Source organism: Felis catus, chromosome C1 (genome assembly GCF_018350175.1).
Source record: "Felis catus isolate Fca126 chromosome C1, F.catus_Fca126_mat1.0, whole genome shotgun sequence".
NCBI lineage: Eukaryota > Metazoa > Chordata > Mammalia > Carnivora > Felidae > Felis > Felis catus.
Window position 1 is genome coordinate 167,126,402 of NC_058375.1, and position 22,974 is coordinate 167,149,375.

General features: G+C 38.1%; 1 protein-coding gene across 5 annotated transcripts in view; it reads right to left on the bottom strand.

The window, feature by feature from the left end:
- The window catches only part of SESTD1 (SEC14 and spectrin domain containing 1), a 157,817-nt gene that overhangs the window by 114,974 nt on the left and 19,869 nt on the right, over nucleotides 1–22,974 (bottom strand). The window contains exon 2 of one of the 5 annotated variants that reach the window (XM_045034077.1): nucleotides 9,379–9,446. The exons of the other annotated variants lie outside the window; for them this stretch is intronic. The gene's annotated coding sequence lies outside the window, so the exon portion shown is untranslated. The remainder of the gene's footprint in view (nucleotides 1–9,378; nucleotides 9,447–22,974) is intronic. 5 annotated transcript variants of the gene reach the window in all.

The window sequence follows — 22,974 nt, forward strand, 5'->3', positions numbered from 1 at the left end:
GGTATAGTTATAGATCAGTATTTTTCATAAGATGCTTATTCAACCAAAATATATCTGAGTGGATTATATTCTCAAACAAGGAATGAAACCAATGATGAATATTTACCTGACCTTAATTAATTAATAAAGCAAGGGAAAAAAAATGTTCTTAAAAACTTGCTAAATGAAGTTAAGAAATGGAAGAATTAAACAATTCAAAACATGCTTAATGAAAATGTCATATATCGCATACGGTCATTTAAAATGACCTATTTTGGGGGCGCCTGGGTGGCTCAGTTAAGCGTCGACTTCAGCTCAGGTTGTGATCTCGCAGTTTGTGGGCTCGAGCCCATGGTGGGCTCTGTGCTCTGAGCACAGAGCCTGCTTCGGATCCTCTATTTCCCTCTCTGCCCCTCACACGCTCTCTCTCAAAAATAAATAAACATTAAAATAAAATGACCTATTTTGTTACAATTTATTAAATATGAAAGAAGCAGAAAGTCAGAGTTTATAGCAAATAAGGTGCCTTAGAGACAAGTGAATATGAAGAAAATATTCAACCATGACGGCAAGTTACCTTTAATCAAAAGTAAAAAACAAGGAAGTAAATTATCATCATTCCTAGATGCAAAATAAATTCTATCTAAAACAGATAGAGCCCTTTATGGTTAGAGACTATGAATTCTGAGAACTAGATATGTAAAGGAAATGAAGTTTCAACTGATATCTGTAAACATCTTCTACTTTGAGTATCTCTCTCAAAATCTTGGAGCATTAAAAGAGGAAAATTGGGGCAGCCAAATAAATTGCCATCTTGCCCCCCACAGAGCAGAGACCAAGTCTGAGAGATTTATCTTTGTATTCATTCATTCATTCATTCATTCATTCCTCATTTAACAAAACGGTAGTAAGCACCTAACAGATCAAGGCAATGCCAGATGCTAGACAGACCTGGCATCCAACAAGTATCTAATAAATGAATGTATAAATAATGAAACAAACACTGAAGTAAAGCACCCTAGGAATCCTATCATTATCACAAGTACCTGGATGTCAACACCTTGTGGTGTTGCAAACATAGGATCACATGTACATGCTCTTCCTTCAAAGCAGCTTCTCCCAATTTCTTTCTACTGGGACAGTCTCACACAGATCCAGCAGGTATATAAATTATTGGGATGCTGGAGAAAGGCAGGTCTGTGACGGTGGTTAGATGCACATCAATGGTGCTACCAAAGGGCAGCCAGTAGAGGGCAGCAGAGGATGTGCTGCGTATCAGGAAAAGAGAATTGCAAGCCTTTTAATCAAGACTGGGCAAATTACACTTCATAAGAGATTGTAATTGATGACATGAGTGGGTGCACTGGAACTCCTCTCTCAATAAGTATAAATCAACCAGTTTATTCGGAAAATTTAGTTAGATTCTTCGAGGAGCTTTAACAACCAGTGAAAACCCATTAGGATAGCCTAAGGCTAACTAAATCATCTCTAATAAGTCTACATCATGTAGACACATAATGGCAATGAACAAAATCAGAATGCAAGCTCCTTAGCCTGCAGTTCCAGAAGAAATACTACAGCTGTCCTTAAACTCAGATCAGAATACCTCTGTTGTTACGAAATAAAAGCAATTGTGGAGATGGAAACAAGCAAGCACACATATAGAGCCTCACTACCTAACTGGGTTCAACATATGTGTGTGTGTGTGTGTGTGTGTGTGTGTGTGTGTGTGTGTGTGTGTGTGTGTATGTATGTATATATATAATGCAGAAATAAACATTACTCAACTTTAAGCAGATCACAAGCTGAAAATGTATGTAATTTTTCATTATGGCAGATGCCAGTGTATGATTATTAACTGGTTTTACAACAATATTGACAGTTCTAAATGGAAGAACAACAATCTTTTTGGATAGAGTTTAAATAAAAATGATAAAATAATGGTTAGTTTTGACCAAAATACACATTTAGACAAAACTGCAGTTCCTCTAAATAAAATTGAAAGCTAAAGTATGGCCATATAACACCACTTTTACAGATGCATCAGGACCTAGTTTATTCAAGGAATAAGGGAGGGAGAAAGGAAGAAAGGTTAGAAAGAGAAATATTTGAAGTCTGCTATGAAAATATCAATAATCTATCTGAAAGAAAAAAATTCTTTTTTTTTTTAATTTTTTTTTTAACGTTTATTTATTTTTGAGACAGAGAGAGACAGAGCATGAACGGGGGAGGGTCAGAGAGAGGGAGACACAGAGTCTGAAACAGGCTCCAGGCTCTGAGCTGTCAGCACAGAACCCAAAGCAGGGCTCGAACTCACGAACCGTGAGATCGTGACCTGAGCCGAAGCCGGCCGCTCAACCGACTGAGCCACCCAGGCGCCCTGAAAAAAATTCTATATTAAGTTCAGCTTGAACATTAAAAGTCCTATACTGTAACTTAACTTCAAAAATTCAAAAACCTACTGCTAATGGTAATGATAGCCCACCACTTAAAAACTCTTTTCAAAAACAATAAAAATAGCTATTCCTACACCACCGTTCTAGCCCTGCCTATTTTTTGAAGGAGCCACAGACACTGATGTCTACAAGGTCAGAAACGTAAGGAACTTATTAGCTCCTTAAATATTTCTCTACAATTCTAGCTATTCTACCAAACCTTTGGCAGCTCCAAACTTCCATTTTGAAGGTCCAGCTTTAAAAATTCTTTAACACTATTAATTTTTCAAATCTCTGGCTCTTCTTCTCCTTATATTAATTCTCAGGAGTTTGGCTGCTTCACCAAAACTGGGGAGGCAAGGGAAAAAGGAATATTGCTTTAGAGAATTACAGAAGAATAGAATTCCAGGAAAGTAATTTCTGGCATCCCCAGCTATAGAGTACCTCCTGGCTAGAGCCTCTTCATAGGCTTCCAAAGCTCTCAGATGAGCTCTCTACCTGCATGGCTCAGTCTTACACTAGCTCCAAGAAGCCTGGGCCACTTCCATCTCCAAGGCAATGAATAAGTCTACCGAGGTCACCTGGCTGGGTAGGTCTCCCTCCATCATCAGAGGAAGATGCATGCGCAACCCTAATAACTTCACAAACTCATGGTCTCATTTCTAGATCCCAACCCCTCTTCACCTGCCATTGGCATCTCCTGCCCTCCTCTTCACCTCAGAATTTCTCTGAGTACTCACCAAACTCCTCTCTCCCAGCCTTTATCATAGACAGAAGTGTTCTTACTCTATCTTTGGCAAAGACATACATGCCTTTCATTGAGCTGATCTCAGACAAAATCCAATATCCCAGATATAAAGAGTTTAACAGATTTGAACAGAGGTTCATTATGTATCATCAGATTCCTAATTCCAAAGAATTGGCATACAAATTAATTTTTAGTAACCAATTATTTATATGCTGGATACCAACTTCCGTACAAGGGAAATCTAACACAAATTGAGATTTTGGCACTATCACATTTTTTTGTTTATATAATGTCAGTAAAAGGCACATACCAAACACCACACTGGAAAAAAGGTTAAAAAATTGTAAAATGGAAAACTACTCAAAAATGGAATTATAATATTACCAGGCAGAAAGAAGCCAGTGGAACATGTGAAGAGTTATTTTCCATCATGCTAAAAGTCTCATTTAAAAAACAATGTATATAAAAAAAAATGTGATACTTTTAACGTTTCTGAGGTGAAACTACAAAAACAATACTGAACATACTACAAATCCTTTAACTTGTTCAGTAACTGAAATGTCACTTCACTATCAATGGAACAAAGTAATCTAAGGCACATAAAAACTATTTATAGAATAATCACCTCTTTTATACCTCATAAGGACTATTAGTAATACCAGATACCTTTCCCAAGCAAAGACCTCCCCCACTGAAGAATTTCCCTGCCATAGGATTCTGTTCCAAAGAGCTGTTCCCTCTGAAAAGCAGTTTAGTGCAGCAGTAAATAAAGACCATGGCCTTGGAGACCAGGTGGGACTCCAAGGCAGCCACTTACTAACTAGGTGGCTTAGGCAATTCCTTTAATTTCTCTTCAGGGGCATAATCACTGAGCTCAAAGGACTGAGGATTAGATGAACTAACATTACTGTTAGTGTTTAATATACTCCAGGATGGTAGGCATTCAATAAATAGCACCTATTATTAGCAGGTAAAACTTCCCTCCTCCACTAATTACTGATTTACTATCAATGATTTTCCAAAGGCCATAGTCAAATCATCCCCTCCTAAGGCTTTCTTGGTCCAACACACTAAAATGGCCACAACCCCATTACAACCAAATAACTTAATACACCCTGGCATTTTTTTATGTTCAAGAATTTTATTTCATCCTCACAACATACCATTTTGTCAGTATCCCCATTTTTTCTGATTAAGAAAAGTGAGGCACAGAGAATTTCCCAAGATAATACAGAAATTAACAGATTTATAAATCACAGACTTAGAACCATAGAGAGGATCTACTACAACTTTTTCATTTTGTTGATAAGGAAACTTAGTCTGTTTGGCTGCTATAACAAAAATACCATAGACTGAGTGACTTATAAACAATAACTTTATTTCTCATGGTTCTGCTCAGGCTGCTATTTAACAAAATACCATAGAGTTGGGTGCCTTATAAATAACAGAAATTTATTTCTCATATTTCTGGAGGCTGAGAAGTCTAAGATTAATATGCAGGTGGATTCAGTGCCTGATGAAGGCCCACTCCCTGTTCTACAAAAGGACCGTCTTCTACATGTGTCCTCACATGGTGGAAAGGGCAAGGGAGTTCTAATAGGGTCTCTTTTATAAGAGCACACTAATCACCTCCCAAGGCCCACCTCCAAATACCTTCACAATGGGGAATTGTTTTCAACATATGAATTTGGGGGGGGGGGGACATAAACATCAAACCTAAACAGAAACTGAGATCTAGAGGACATGTATTTACCCTCCTAAGGCTACATGGCAAATAACATTAAACACAGCTTCAGGAAACCCTAAAACCTTGCACAGTGCTTCTCTCCACTGTATTATTTTATCATATAATAAAATATAAATTAAAAACACACAAATCGGGCGCTTGGGTGGCTCAGTTGGTTGAATGTCTGACTCTAGATTTCCACTCAAGTCATGATCCCAGGGTCGTGGGATAAAGCCCCATGCACTGAGCATGGAGCCTAAGATATTCATTCTCTCTCTCTCTCTCTCTCTCTCTCTCTCTCTCACTGTCCTCCCCCCCCCACCGCCCACTCTCACACACTCTCAATGTCCATCGATTCTGAATGGATAAACAAAATGTGGTATTATCCATGTAATAGAATACTACCTGGCAAGAAAAAGGAGTGAAGTATTGATACATGGTATAACATGAGTGAACCTTAAAACATACTAAGTGACAGAAGCCAGACACAAAAGGTCACATATTACAGGATTCCACTTATATTAAATATCCAAAATTGGCAAATTCATAGAGACAGAAAGTAAGTTAATGGTTGCCCAGGGCTGGAGTAGGTGTGGGAAATGACTGGTAATGGGTGTAAGGATTCTTTTCTGGGGTGATGAAAGTGTTATAAGATCAAATTATGGTGACAGTCCCTGCAAATCTACTAAAAATCACTGAATTATACACTTAAAATGGGTGAATTCTATGGCATGTAAATTTTATCTCAATAAAACTGCCAAAAAATAATTTAAAAAAGTAAATAGAATTGTCTATTTTGTAGATTAGGGAAATCTGGATAAAAATGATGTACAATTCTGGAGCACCTGGGTGGCTCCGTCTTGTATGCGTCCAATTGTTGATTTCAGCTCAAGTCAAGATCCCACGGTCCTGGGTTTGACACTGACAGCACAGAGCCTGCTTGGGATTCTCTCTCTCCCCATCCCCTGCTCACATGTGTGCACGCTCTCTCTCTAAATAAATAAACTTAAAAAAAAAAAACAATGACTAACAGTGCTGAAAATGTTCTATAAGGCAATATACAATCACTTTGTGTTTGCTGCTTCATTTAGAACTCACAACAATACTATTAGAATTAGTGTTGTCACCACTTAACAGCTGAATAAACTGAGACTTAGTGAGATGAAGAGAGGTCACCCTGCCCAAAGTCATGTAGTTCATAAACAGCAAAACTAGAATTTAAACCCAAGGCTGGGCCCAAGGCCTAAATACATTAGTTCCCATGCTCTTGTTTAATGTAGTAACTTTTATTATAAAATGAATAAAATCTTTAACAGTTCTTGAACAGATTGTTCATTTTTAAAATTTAATGACATGAACGTTATGTTTGTTAGGGGAGTCTCCTATTGTCTAGTAACACTGACTTTTAATATTTGCAAATAGAATTTGTCTGGAATTTGAGTCAATAATGGGGCAGGGGAGGGATATACATGGAACAGACTTGGCAACGTGTTAATTGTTGAAAGTAGACAATATGTAAATAGTGGCTCATTTTACTATTCTGTTTTTGTATGATCAAAAATTTCTGATAAGATTAAGAACACTCAATCTTAAACATGCCAATCCCGAAAAAGAGGAAGCCACAATCCTTTAAAATTCTTTTGCATTTAAAATTGGTGCAGCCACTCTGGAAAGCAGTGTGGAGGTTCCTCAGAAAATTAAAAATAGACCTACCCTATGACCCAGCAATAGCACTGCTAGGAATTTACCCAAGGGATACAGGAGTACTGATGCATAGGGGCACTTGTACCCCAATGTTTATAGCAGCACTCTCAACAATAGCCAAATTATGGAAAGAGCCTAAATGTCCATCAACTGATGAATGGATAAAGAAATTGTGGTTTATATACACAATGGAATACTACGTGGCCATGAGAAAGAACAAAATATGGCCCTTTGTAGCAACGTGGATGGAACTGGAGAGTGTGATGCTAAGTGAAATAAGCCATACAGAGAAAGACAGATACCATATGTGTTCACTCTTATGTGGATCCTGAGAAACTTAACAGAAACCATGGAGGAGGGGAAGGAAAAAAAAAAAAAAGAGGTTAGAGTGGGAGAGAGCCAAAGCATAAGAGACTCTTAAAAACCGAGAACAAACTGAGGGTTGATGGGGGGTGGGAGGGAGGGGAGGGTGGGTGATGGGTATTGAGGAGGGCACCTTTTTGGATGAGCATTGGGTGTTGTATGGAAACCAATTTGACAATCAATTTCATCTATTGAAAAATAAAATTCTTTCGCATTTAGCAATATTTTATTTCAAAATCAAGAAGACACAAGAAGTAGACTACATATAATTTTTAAATATTCACATAGTCACCATCATATTCTAAAACCCTTTATGGAGAAAGATTTGAGTATTTGGTCCTCATGTAAAACTGCTGAGAAGGAGAAGATCAATTCTGTCAAAACACAGAAACCAGGAGATAAAAAGAAGCAGGCTGGCAGGCAAAACTTTTGTTCCCTGTCTCTTCAGGTCTTTCATACTTTATGACTGGGGTCATTTCCTCAGCAGTCTCCCTCTCACTCTATCACCATGACCATATTATACTCTTTTTTAATTAAATTACTAAGAAAAGCAAAAGCGTATGTCCACAATAGGCACTCACTGTAACATGTCAACAGCAGTGGTTGGTCAGAGACCAGGCAGATCTCCTAGGAGAAGAATCAATTAAATATTATATGGATTAGCCCAGAAAAGTCCAAACATTCTGCATGTCACACGTTTCAACGCTTAAGAGCACAGTTCCAAATTTAGTAACAATTTATTTTAGCTCTAGTCAATAGAACCAGAAAGGTTATGTCTGAAATCAAAAGTAGGTGTTAGATCTGAATGTGTTTGAATGAATGTGTGCGTCTGTCCAGGACAATATCTGGCACATGACCAATGCACATTATTTGCTGAATTAACTCCCTTCTTATGATCCCATCACAGCTTTCTCATTTCAGAGTCACTGGGCACCACAATTAGGAAACAGGAGAAAACAAGTTTAAATAATTTTAACTTGACAAAGCACTATGAATAGAGCATGCATTTACTTTGAGCAGAATATTAAATTACATAGTTCAGGAACCTTTACTGAAACATCTTGGGACCTGGCCCATCAAGATCATGAATGAAAAGAAGCACTGTATAAAGCCTTCTTTATGCTACAACCCACTGTATAACCTCTGGCTTTTAGAAGTGGCTTATTTAACTTTACTATCCTTATAGCCTAAGTGAGTTTTCATGAACATTTGGAAAAAGCCACTGTATATAATATGAACATTTTTCCATTTTCTGAAATTCTATCATCACTTTTATTACAGTATTCACCATCATCCCTTCTTCCACCTTACTTTCTCACTTTAGTATCTATCAATACTTTCCAGTTCGTAGTTCTTTCCTGCAATATTTATTTTTTCAAAAGTTTGTATTTATTAGGGAACCTGGGTGGCTCAGTTGGTTAAGTGCTGACTTTGCTCAGGTCATGATCTCACAGTTTGTGAGTTTGAGCCCCATGTTGGACTCTGTGCTGGCGGCTCAGAGCCTGGAGCCTGCTTTGGATTCTGTGTCTCCTCCTCTCTCTGCCCCTCCCCTGCTCATGCTGTGTCTCTCTGTCTCTCAATAATAAATATACGTTAAAAAAATTTTAGAAAAAGTTCTTATTTATTTATTGGGGGCGGGGAGCAGGGGAAGGACGGGGGGGGGGGGGGGGGGGGGGGGGGGGGGCGTGGAATCCCAAGAAGGTTCCACCCTCTCAGCCCAGAGCACAACATAGGGCTGGAACCCACGAACCGTGAGTTCAGGACCTGAGCCAAAATCAAGAGCCAGATGCTTAACCAACTGAGCCATCCAGACCCCTCTTGTGCTATTTAGACGGCTCCTGAATCTAGCACCCATCTCTCACTGGCTGGCTATCTGATCTGGAAAAATTACAAAAGAACCATAAAGGAAACTCTGGGATTACTCTACACATTCAAAAAAAAAAAAAAAAAAAAGTTTTTGCTAGCTAGTATTTCTAATAACTGAGGCAATATAACTTCTGCCATCAACTAATTAATACTGTGCTCTAGATGTGAAGTTTATGGCAACAGCAATTACAAAACATTTTTTGTAGTAACACACAACGTGCAAAAACTGAAATTTTTTAAATGAGAAATGATGGTGGGGTGCCTGGGTGGCTCAATCGGTTAAGCATCGACTTCACTCAGGTTATCATCTCATAGTTTATGAGTTCCAGTTCCACATCAGGCTCTCTGCTGTCAGCACACAGCCTGCTTCAAATCCTCTGCCCACCGCCTTTCTGCCCCTCCCCTGCTCTCACTCTCTCAAAAGTAAACATTTAAAATAAAATATCTTAAGAAAGAAAGAAAGAAAGAAAGAAAGAAAGAAAGAAAGAAAGTTAAAAAATGATTTAAGTTTAAAAGGGCTTTCTTGAAGTGACCAGGGCTTCTAATACAAAGCATACCATTAAAATAGGAGGCATCAAAGCAGCACTTCCTGTTTTTAATGACTTCAATACCGCTTGTGGAGCTCCTGAAAACAAGCAGAGGCAGCAGGGTGTCATGATTAAGACTAGAGTCAGACTGACAAGGGACATATCCGAACTATGTCCCTTGTGAGCTGTGACCTTCAACAAGTTGCTTTACTTCTTACCTCAAGAGGACCTAGCTACAGTTCCATGTAGGGTGATATGCCAGAATCTCCCCTTTAGCTTAAGCTCATTACATTAGCTTCAATGCTTACAGGGGACTCCTGGACCACCCATCCAGAACCCTTTCCTAGGACTGATTCTCCCACCTCCCAGCAATCGCCACATATCTACCACTGAGGCAAACTGAGAGACACATAACCCTCTCTCCTACAAGAAGAATTTTATAAAGACATCTAACAAACCATATTTTACTACAGTGACAGAGGGTATCTTGAATTAGTATTCTTATAAAACCCCCCTAAAACATCAGCCTTGCTCATAGAAATGCAGAGGCATAAGCAATCTTCATCTATGTGAAACTACTGTAAATATAAAATCAGAACAATTAAACTTATGGAAAGTACCCCCAAAAAAACAACAAAGCAGAAAACTTTTAATAAACACTCCAAACTGAATTTTATCTCCTTAAACAGGCAGTTGGAACCAAAAAAAAACCAAACAAACAAACAAACAAAAAATGGACAAAAGCAAAATAAAATGAAAAAAGAGGTGACTAAACCCAGGTAAGAAATAGAAGAAAAAAATCACATCAGAACTGAAGACGAAATTACAAGGTGCTCAACAATAAATTCAAATAAAAAATTTCTTTTTTAAGTTTATTTATTTATTTTGAGAAGAGGGAGAGAATCCAAAGCAGGCTCTGTGCTATCAGTGCAGGGCCTGACTGACTGAGGCACACAGGTGCTCCCAAATCAAGTAAAAATTTAATGAAATACACTGACTGAAAGCAAAAGAATAAAAATGAGACAATGAAGTAAAAATAGAAAGTTTTTGAAATGGAAGACGAATAAGATATAATTGTGCATACATGAAGCCCCTGAAGAGAAAGAAAACCAAAACGTTAGAATGGAACTGATGTTTAAAACTATAATCCAAAAAAACTTCAAAAACAAGACCCAATTTTACATATGAAAAGGATCCACTAGATGGCAGGGAAAATTGATCTACTATAATAAACTCTAAGACAAATCCCAGTAAAACTATTAGACTTTAAAAATAAAAGGAAAAATAAAACCAGGGATTCCAAGCAAAAGGATCATATAACTTAGGACAAAGAAAATTAAGGCTGGTAACAGACTTCTCAAAAACAATATATACTGCAAGACCACACCGGAAACATGGAATGTGTGAACCAAGGATATTATTTCTGACCAACCCGTCCTTCTAGTATCAAGGCTATTAAAAAACTATTTTTTTTTAAGTTTATGTATTTATTTTGAGAGAGGGAGATAGAGTGTGCATGGTAAGAGGAGGAGAGAGAGGGACAGAATTATAAGCAGGCTCTGTGTTCTGAGCACAGATCCCAGCACAGGACTGGAACCCATGACCTGCAAGATCATGACCCGAGCTGAAATCGAGATGCTTGAACGTTTGAGCTACCCAGGCACCCATACACGTTACACAAGATTATTCATTATAGTACATACAAATTGGAAAATACAACTGCAAACAACCTGCATGTCCAGAGAAATTGAGAAGTTTAATAAAGAATGAGTGGGGCACCTGGGGGGGCTCAGTCAGTTAAGCTCAGGTCATGATCTCCTGGTTTGTGAGTTCAAGCCCCACATCAGGCTCTGTGCTGACAGCTCTGAGCCTGGAGCCTGCTTCAGATTCTGAGTCTCCCTCTTCTCTCTGACCCTATCCTGCTCACGCTCTGTCTCTCTCTCAGAAATAAACATTGAAAACAATTTAAAAAAAAGAATGAGTATATCCACACAATTCTTCTAAAAAAGAATGAAGAGGACCTCCATAAAATAACATGGATATCCAGTATACACTGTTACATGAAAAAACTAGTGCAAAACAATGTCTGTACTGGGTTACTTTTTGTGTAATAAAAAGGAAAAGATATATACATTTATCTGTTCATTCTGTGCAAAGAGAAACAAAATAGGTGATAAAGTAGAGTAACTGCCTACAGAAAGTAGGGGAGAATGGGTGCAAAGCATAGGAAGCTGGAAAAGGAAAAGAGATGATTCTGTGTAGTTCTGACTTTTGGAACCATGCTAATGTTTCACATACTCAAAGAAATATAACAAGATTAAAAGGATGAGAGGAAAATAAATCCCATAATTGAAATCAAATGGAATGAAATATCTTAATGGCATTTCAAATGACAAACATACTGCACTAAATGGGGCAGTGTGAGGGGAGAAATAACCCAAATAACTTTTGAACAAAATAGTTTTACCATATACTCTAAGGCTGTAAACAAAACTGTAAATAAACACTGAACTCCAATAAATGAGTTTGTTTGGTTTTACAGTGTTAAGAATTAGCAATTCTTACTTTCTGTGTATTCTAAGATTGAGCAAATAAGTAAGTAAACTGAATAATGAAAGCCAGACTTCTCACTGTCAAAGGAAGTTACAAATATGGAAGGTGGGAAGGAGGCTAAAATGAACCCCATAATGATAGCTGGAATAGGAAACGTTAATATATACTCAAAAAACTTTAAAACATTTAGATATAGAGGTGTGTGTATATGTTACATAGCTCTGTCCACTGAGAATTTCCTGATTAATTTTATGTGTCAATGTGACTAGGCCACAGACTGCCCAGATATTTAATTAAATATTATTTTGACTGTTCCTACAAGAGTTTTTGATGAAATTAACATTTTAATTGGTAAAGTATACTGCCCTCCATCTTGTGGGTGAGCCTCACCTAATCACCTAAAGGCCTGAATAAAACAAACAGACTGACCCTTCCCCAATGGGAGAGAATTCCCTAACAGACTGCCTTCAAACGAAATCTGCAACATCAGTTCTTCCTGCCTGATAGCTTTTGAACTGGATCATCAGTTCTCCCTCTGTCTCAGCAGCCTGCCACCCTACCATGCAGACTGACCTGAAGCCTCCACAGTCACATGAGCCAATTTCTTATGATAAATCTCCTTATGCATATGTCCTATTGGTTTTGTTTCTCTGGAGAATCCTAATACAAAGGCCTAAAGATCAACAAAATCTCAGGAGCAATGAGCACAGATGCCCAGATCTTGATTTTTTTTTTTTTTTATTTATTTTGAGAGAGAGAGAGAGAAAGTGAGAGATTGGCAGGAGCAGAGACAGAAAAGAGCATGAGAATCCCAAGCAGGCTCCACACAATCAGAAGAGAGCCTGAGAGCAGACTCAAACTCACAAACTCTGAGATCATGACCTGAGCCCAAGTCGGATACTTAACCAACTAAGCCACCAAGGTGCCTCTGAACCTTGACTTCTGAATACTGTTCCCACTAAAAATAATCAGGACTCCTTGACAAAAATGGCAGATTCCAAGACGAGGTAAAGAAAATATAAGATGACTCTGGAACATCTTATTGTCAGAATATAAAGTGCTCAAAAATGTATGGGTACGTGTCAGACAAAGAATAATACAGGTAAGAATTATCATTGTATGGTGAAACTCATGGGTAAAAAAGTTATGAAAAATAAAATATTTAGAAATTCTCAAAGTATCTCCCTTAAAGATATTTATTAACTACAAATGCAAAAAAAGTAAGTTTTACAGTGGGGAAACCTAGAGGACGCCACCATAACCAACTAATAAGAATTTACATCACTAGTAATAGAACAACAATAGCATGGGCCTCCAGATATGATATATGGATATACTTCTGGAGTATTCTGGCCAAAAGTGTACAAACTAAATTTAATCAAGAGGAAATTAAAAAAAAAAAAAAAAGGGACAATATTTCTACAAAACAGTGGACATGTATTCTTCGAAAATGTCCTCTCATGGGGGTGCCTGGATGGCTCAGTTGGGTAAGCGTCTGACTCAGTTTCAGCTCAGGTCAGTCTCATGGTTCGTGAGTTCGAGCCCCATGTTGGTCTCTACACTGACAGCGAGGAGCTTGCTTGGGATAGTCTCTCTCTCTCTCTCCCCCTCTCTCTCTCTCTCTGCCCTTCCCCCATGCACACTCTGTCTCAAAATAACCTTTATAAAATTATATATATTTTTTTAAAAAATGTCCTATTGTGAAACACAAAGCAGACCAAAGAAGATTAAAAAGGTATGACAAATGAAAATACACAATCCTAGACTGGACCCTATGCACGGGGCGGGGGGAGGGAAGGGTAGTTTATCATTCACTCAAAAGGACATTATCAAATTCAGCAAATTTGAATTTTTAAAATGTATCTATTTTTAGAGAGAAAGCATGCAAGCAGACGAGAGGGGTGGAGGGAGACAGACAGGGACAGGACAAACAATCCCAAGCAGGTTCCATGCTGTCAGCACAGAGCCACAGCCCAACATGAAACTCAAACACACGACCCTAGGATCATGACCTGAGCCTAAATCAAGAGTCAGATGCTCAACCAACTGAGCTACCCAGGCACCCTCTAAAATTCAGCAAATCTGAATAAAATCAATGCTATATCAATGTTAACTTCCTGATTTGATCACTATACTGTGGTTACATAAAAAAATATCCTGGAGCATCTGGGTGGCTCAGTCGATTGTCTGACCTCGGCTCAGGTCATGATCTCACAGCTTGTTCGTTAGAGCCCCACACTGGGCTCTGTGCTGACAGCTCAGAGCCTGGAGCCTGCTTCAGATTCTACATCTCTCTCTCTCTCTCTCTCTCTGCCCCTCTCCTGCTCACACTCTGCCTCTCCCTCTTGCTCTAAAATAAACGAACATTAAGAAGAAAAAAATAGGCTTCGTTTTTGGGAAATGCACCCTGAATATTATTTAGGGACAAAAGGACACGATGTCTTCAATTGCTCTCAAATGGCTCAGAAAAACTGTGTATTCAACTGCTTTATAAAAGCAAACATGGGGTGGGGCTCAGTTGGTTGGGCTTCCAACTCTTGATTTCGGCTAAGATCATGTCATGATCTTACTGTCGTGAGATCAAGCCCTGTGTTGGGCTCTGTGCTGATGGCACGGAGACTGCTTAGTATTCTCCATCTGTCTCTGCCCCTTCCCCATTCTCTCACGTACATGCATGCACATGCGTGCACTCACTCTCAAAAGTAAATAAACAAACATGTTAAAAAGCTAAGATTTGAGGAATATGAGTTGAAGAGTAAATAGAATTCTTTGAATTATTTTTGAAATTTTTCTGTAAGTCTGAAGTTATTTCAAAATATAAAAATTGGGTAAAATTAAATATTTGATAATAAGCCTTCCTACATCATTCCCCAACGTGTGCACCCACATACACATTATAATAAAAGCCAAAGCTAAAAACCAAAGATAGACCTTCAAGTTATTCTTTTCCTATATCCTCTCTACAAATGGCCATATAACCTGCCAACCCTATCCTCTTCTCTTCAACAGCACTATTGCCTCAATTACTGTATAACCTCTGAAAGATTCCCAATTCCAGAATCTCCTCTTTCACACTTGCAGAATTAACCACCTCACTAGTCTACTCTAAAATTTTGAACAGTCCTCCACAGCTAACTCTTCTGCCAGATTTAAGTCTTTTCCAGATCATGCCCCTGACTCTTTCTACCTCACATCCTCCTCACTGGCAAGAAACCGAGTGCAGTTCTCTGAACTTGCAATGGTTATTTCATTGTTGGTGCTCTGGCATATGCGGCTTTCTCTGTTGAAATCCCCTTCTGTCTACAGAAATTCCTATTTATTCTTTAAAACTTAAGCTTCATCTTGTCTGTGAAAGCTTCCCTGACACAACACTCAATGTGAGGATGAGTAACTATTCTCTCCTTCCTTCGTGCTATGATTTTATCTTACACCTTCTCTTATTATACTTATCACACAGTACAACTATCTCACATTCTAAGGTGAATGGGAACTCACTGACAGAAAAGACTAACTTATTCTTATTTGTTGAATTACCCAACAAATAAGGGTCCTTGGGACACCTGGGGGGGGGGGTTCAGTCGGTTAAGGTCCAACTCTTGATTGCATCTCAGGTCATGATCTCTCGGTTTGTGGAATGGAGCACCACACCAGGCTCTGTGCTAACAGTGTGGAACCCACTTGGGATTCTCTTTCCCTCTCTCTGCCCCTCCCCCTGCTTGTGCATGCACACTCTATAAGTAAATAAACATCAAGAAGAAAAAGCTTAAAGAAAAATATTATAATGATACACTTGCACCCCCTTCTAATATACTCATTACAGGGATAAGTGAAACTAATTTTAAGAGATCCTCAAATTATCAATGACAATAATCCATGTTAAAGCTTCCATGAGGGGCGCCTGGGTGGCGCAGTCGGTTAAGCGTCCGACTTCAGCCAGGTCACGATCTCGCAGTCCGCGAGTTCAAGCCCCGCGTCGGGCTCTGGGCTGATGGCTCAGAGCCTGGAGCCTGCTTCCGATTCTGTTTCCCTCTTTCTCTGCCCCTCCCCCGTTCGTGCTGTGTCTCTTTCTGTCTCAAAAATAAATAAACGTTAAAAAAAAAAAATTTTAAAGCTTCCATGAAAAAATGCTGTCACATACAAATATGCAAAATCCTAACTACAGAAATTAGGACTGTTGATGATGTCTTTGATACCTTGTCCTTCTGGTTTTTCTTTTAAATTTTTTTTTTTCAACGTTTATTTATTTTTGGGACGGAGAGAGACAGAGCAGGAACGGGGGAGGGGCAGAGAGAGAGGGAGACACAGAATCGGAAACAGGCTCCAGGCTCTGAGCCATCAGCCCAGAGCCCGACGTGGGGCTCGAACTCAGGGACCGCGAGATCGTGACCTGGCTGAAGTCGGACACTTAACCGACTGCGCCACCCAGGCGCCCCGTCCTTCTGGTTTTTCTGATGATCACTTTGTCTTAGCATTTTGGGGACCAAGCATGATCTGACCCTCACTTACCTGGCCCCTCCTACATGTTTCTATCATAGCCTAAATATATTTCCAAGCATAAAATTTAGCATCTATCATTAAAACGTATGCTCCAGAAATTCAGGATTGCGTCAATTTTAATTTCCACTATATGTCTGTCCTCTCCCTACAAATGACAAGTACAGTGTGTGAAGCATAGAAGGGACTCCATGAATTTAAGAGAAATGGCTGAATTCATCTGGAGATATTTTAAGTGGGAATTTTCAAAATGACTGATTTTCTTGAGAATAAAGAAAGATTATTTTTCAGAATAAGCCCTGATAATCAGACCTATGTACCTTATATGGCAAAAGGCCTATTTTCAGTAGCATAAAGGGTACTTCAAGATTTCCCCTCAAGGTCTGGGAGCACAAAGACTTCCCCTACCACTGTTCACCACAGACAAGAGTCCACAGGGCTTAATAGCTTTATTGCCTACCAGAAGGACAGAGCTACAACCGTGGCAACAAATTCTGAAATGATAGTTAAGTATAATGACACTAATACAACCTTAGAAAATGGTTGCTGTACTGAAAACTAATGCCTTCTCTTGAAAGTTCTATGATCATGAATGAAATTCCCTTCAAAGTCTTGATCATGAATTAAATTTCATCAAAATTTTTATATTCCAAAAAATATATATATTAAATAAAGCATTATACTTATAGCATACACTATACATTTAAAAAATCAGAAAATGTAACAAGTAACTTGACAATAATCCAATAACTTTCTTACTATAATGCATTAAAGTTCTCTTTTTTAAAAAGTTTTTTTTTAAGTTTATTTTTGAGAGAGAGAGAGAGACAGACAGACAGACAGAGCACGAGTGGGGGAAGGCAGAGAAAGAAGGAAACACAGAATCCGAAGCAGGCTCCAGGCTCTGAACTGTCAGCACAGAGTCCAATGCAGGGCTCAAACTGATGGGCCATGAGATGATGACCTGGGCCAAAGTCGGACGCTTAACTGAGTCACCCAGGCGCCCATGCATTAAAGTTTTCTTAATATAAAGTACAGCTCTTTTCAAATAGTTCCCTCATAGCCATGCCAGTTTCTATACAAAACTAGTTTATTACTAAATACTAACTGCAGAAAAAAGTCTGTGTCATCTTATAATTCTTTGTGTATTTTTCTTATAAAGGTCATAGTAACAAAGCAAACTGAGTATGTGTCCCTAAAATAAAGAAATGGAGCACCTAATTTCTTCTTCCTCAGAGGAAAGGCTTTGTTGTCACCAAAGTTAATTGAATTCTTGCTTTGATCCTATTTTTCTCTCTAATGTTCTCTATTAATTGACCTCTTTTTACTTTCCTCTTTCTCTAACTTGCCTTTTCCCCTTAGCCCTAACTGCTTTTCTTATTGAAACTTAAAGTCCTGTCAACCTCTTAAGTTAAATACACAACTACTTAGATGCCAATTGTCTACCAATTTTATCATAGGACATTCAAGAGTGCCATATTTACTAATCACTGCCAATGTCTGATTTCTCTACTCTAGTAGTAAATTCCTTTTTTACACCTAAAGTACTATATTTTATTATGTTATCTCTCAGCCCTTAAAAGTAAATACTCAAAGATTAATTCTATAATTTAACAAAACTCTAGTTTAAATGGACTATACAATAGAATGCCATATAATCCGCAGTGTTCGTACAACCATATTATAAAAAATAAGATCAAAAGAGAATTAAAATAGACTTGGAAATTTTAAGTTACTTACGAAATACATTTTTCATAAAATGTCTTCTCTTTGCAAATCAGATCAGATTTCATGTAATGCTTCATAATACAATCACATGAGTGAGTCATTTGTACCAGGTACAATAGGGTTTTTAAAAGTCTGCTAAGGTAAAAACTAGGAAAGGCAAAAGTTCAAAGCTGCACAGCTGGAAGCATTCCAGAACAGAACCTTAAAAGTGACAGAAACCACTAGTGCTCACTTGTATTTTTTGATAGCATCATTCTAAACTAGTGGTTCTCAATCTGGCTACATATTAGAATCACTTGGATAGCTTTTAAAAAATATCCAGCCCAGGCCAAATGGATCAGAAGATCTGGGATTTGGATCTGGCATAGGAAATGTTTCAAAGCTCCCCAATGACCATAATGTGATACTAGGATTCAAAACCATCAGCCAGGTCTCTATAATTATTAACACAGAATAAAATATTAAGATATCACTTAGCACTAACAACATTTTGTTCTTAAAGAACAGTCATTCAACTAATTTACTCTTTAAGTTATCTAGCAGTGTAAAAAATGAAAAAAAAAATTATCTAACAGTATGAAAACACTTAAATCTATACTTACCAAAAAGGAGGTCCTCCACTATTTGTTGGTGATGCAGATATTTTAACAATTAAAATTATGGTGATTACCTTATTTTAGAAAGAGCATGGGGCTCCTATAGTACAAACATATTATTTTGACATTTTACAGTAATTCTAGCTTCAAATTCTCCAAAATAGTTGATGATGCAGTCATCAACTAACAGCTTGCAAGTTATAAGATGATAGGAAATATATTTTGAGATGAAGAATTGGGGTATTTCAGGCAGAACAAACTGATCAAGGCCATGATATGAAGACAGTACAAGTGTAGAATCTGTCTAGAACAGAGGAGGAAGTTCAGTGTGATGGAGACAAATAGGGATAGTTAGATATGGGAAGAAAAGCTAAGATTGTGTGCAGACTGAAAAGTCTCTGAATGGCAGACTATTAGTCTGTTACTGGAGAACTAATAAAGAATGACAGGGTGTTCCACTTTTGAGAAGATGGAGTAGATGTACTTTTTCCTCATTCCTCCCACTAAGTACAACTGAAAACGCTTACACATGAAAGTGGTCAATTCCCTGGGTTTTCTTTGGTCTTCACCTATCTATCTCACATTTGGAGCTAAAATGCTGGCTACTTGCAAACACGAACAGATCAAACCAGAAAAGGCCCCAACTTGTTCTCTTTAGCCAAAGACCAGGAAGGGGTAGTCTAGCAACAGAGAAAACTTTTAGACAATAACTGCACTACTCTAACTAAACACCATACAAAAGACCATGACCCCACCCCCACCCATGACAACAAAGCCTGAGTGGGTAGACTACACTTCCACCCTCAGGAATATGTAATGAGGTACACTAAGACTGTCAAGTAAGGTGGGATCACAGACAGCCAAGGAGGGATCCAAGACTTTCATCTGAGAATGAGTCCTCACCCTCCAGGACCTGCCATCCCCACTGTGTGAGTGGAGACCACACGAAAAGCTGTTAGAGGGGTGCCTGGGTAGAGGGGTGCCTGGGAAGCGTCCGACTTCAGCCAGGTCATGATCTTGCGGTCTGTGGGTTCGAGCCCCGCGTCAGGCTCTGGGCTGATGGCTCAGAGCCTGGAGCCTGTTTCCGATTCTGTGTCTCCCTCTCTCTCTGCCCCTCCCCCGTTCATGCTCTGTCTCTCTCTGTCCCAAAAAATAAAAATAAACGTTGAAAAAAAAAAATTAAAAAAAAAAAGCTGTTAGAATTATCTGGCAAAGATTTTAAAGCAGCCATGATAAAAATATTTCAACGAGCAATTATGAACATGCCCAAAACAAATGAAAAACTAGAAAGTCTCCACAAAATCTGAGAGCAAAGAAATAGAAGATATAAGAACCAGATGGAAACTTTAGAACTGCAAGATACAATAACTGAATGAAAAAGCTTAGATGGACTCAAAGCAGAATAGTAGAGACAGAGGAAATAATCACTGAACTAAAAGAGAAAGAATATAAATTATCCAATATTAAAAACAGGAAGAAAACAGACTGAAAACTAAATGAAGAGATCCTTGCGGAGCCATGAAACAACAAAAGACTTAACATATGTGTCACTGGAGTCCCAAAAAAGGGGCAAGGGACAACTGAAAAAGTACCTGAAGAAATATGGCAAGAGACATAAACCTACAGGTTTAAGAAATTTAGTGAACCCAAAATTAGATAAGGCCAAATAATCTATGCCAAGTCACAACATAATTAAACTTCTGAAGATTAAGGACAAAAAAAAATTCAGAAAAAAATCGAAACCTTACCCACAGGAGAAAACTCAAATGACAGTGATTTCTCATCAGAAACCATGAAGACCATAAGGAAGTAAGCCAATATTATTCAAGTACTGAAAGAAAAGACTGTCAACCCAGAATCCTTTACTCAGCAAAATCATCATTCAGTCACGAGAGGAAAATCAAGACCTTCTAAGATGAAAACAACAAAAAAAACTAAGTGAACATCACCCATACACATACCTTCAAATTCAACTAAAATAAGACCTCTGAACAGAAAGGAAATAATAAAAGAAGGAATTTTAGAATATCAGGAAAGAAAAAAGAAAACAGTAAGCAAAAACATTGGTAAATACAATACGCTTTCCTTGTCCTCTTGAGTTTTCTAAATTATGTTTGTCATTGAAGCAAAAGTTGTAATTGTCTGATATGGTTCTAACTGTACATACAGGAAACATTTTTAGACAATTATAAACAGAGGAGGGTAAAGGGACATAGAAGGAGGTAAGGTTTCTATGGTTCACTAAAACTGGTAAAATGATGAGAACAATAGGCTGTAATAAGTTATGTGTATGATTGTAATACCCTAAAGCAAACACCAAAAATGGTATACAAAGAGATATGTTCAAAACACAACTTATAAATCAAAATGAATTTCTAAAATATGCTCAAGTAACTGAAAGAAAACAGAAAAATGAAAAAGGTAAACAGAAAATAAAAATATTAAATGACACACTTAAGCCCTAACACATCTACAACATCATTAAATAGAAAAGTTTAAACACATTCAGACACATTAGCACAGTGAATTAAAAAACATGATGTCTACAAAAAACTCACTTCAAAAATAACTGTAATGGCTGGCTGGAAGTAAAAGAATGTGAAAAATTAAATCATGTAAACATTAACCAAAGGAAGGCAGAAATGGCTACATTAATATCATACAAAGCAAACTTCAAAGCAAAGAAATTTACCAGAGACAGAAAAGCATATTATTATAGAACGACAAAACGGTCAAGCCATCAAGAAGACATAGCAATCCTAAATGTGCAGGTGTCAACTGACAGAAGTGAAAAATATATGAAGCAAAAACTAAAAGAACTAAACAGTTAGACAAATCCGCAATCAATGTTGGAGATTTCAACATCCCTCCCTGAACATCTGATTGACCAACTACACAGAAATCAGAAGGATACAGACCTCAAGAGCACTACCAACCAACAGAATCTAATCAACATTTATAGAACACTCCACCAATCAACACCAGAATACATACTTCTCTCCAAATACTCATGGAAATATACAGACCACACATCAAGAAAGATCCTGACCCACAAACATATGGCCAACTAATCTTTGACAAAGAGGGAAGAATATCCAATGGAAAAAAGACACTCTCTTCAGCAAGTGGTGCTGGGAAAACTGGACAACAACACACAGAAAAATGAACCTGGACCACTTTCTTACACCATACACAAAAATAAACTCAAAATGGATGAAAGCCCTAAACGTAAGACAGAAAGCCATCAAAATCCTCGAGGAGAAAGCAGGCAAAAATCTCTTTGACCTGGCCACAGCAACTTCTTACTCAACATGTCTCTGAAGGCAAGGGAAACAAAAGCAAAATTGAATGATTGGGACCTCATCAAACTAAAAAGCTTCTGCACAGAGAAGGAAACAATCAGGAAAACAAAGACAACCGACAGAATGGGAGAAGATACTTCCAAATGACATATCAGATAAAGGGTTAGTATCCAAAATCTATAAAGAACTGATCAAACTCAACACCCAAAAAACAAATCATCCAGTGAAGAAATAGGCAAAACACATGAATAGACACTTCTCCAAAGAAGACATCCAGATGGCTAATAGACACATGAAAAGATGCTCAACATCACTCATCATTAGGGAAATACAAATCAAAACCATGTTGGGATACCACCTCACACCTGTCAGAATGGCTAACATTAACAACTCAGGTAACAACAGATGTTGGCGAGGATGTGGAGAAAGAGGATCTCTTTTGCACTGCTGGTGGGAATGCAAACTGGTGCAGCCACTCTGGAAAACACTATGGAGGTTCCTCAAAAAATTAAAAATAGAACTACCCTATGACCCAGGAATTGCACTACTAGGTATTTACCCAAGAGATACAGATATGCTGTTTCAAAGGGGCACATGCACCCCAATGTTTATAGCAGCACTATCAACAATAGACAAAGTATGGAAAGGGCCCAAATGTCCATCGATGGATGGATAAAGAAAATGTGATATATATATACACAATGGATTATTACTCAACAATTAAAATGAATGAAATCTTGCCATTTGCAACTACATGGATGGAACTAGAGAGTATCATGCCAAGCGAAATTAGAGAAAGACAAATATCATAGGACTTCACTCATATGAGGACTTTATGATACAAAACAGATGACCATAAGGGAAGGGAAACAAAAATAATAAAAAACAGGGAGGGAGACAAAAACATAAGAGACTCTTAAATATGGAGAACAGAGGGTTACTGGAGGGGCTGT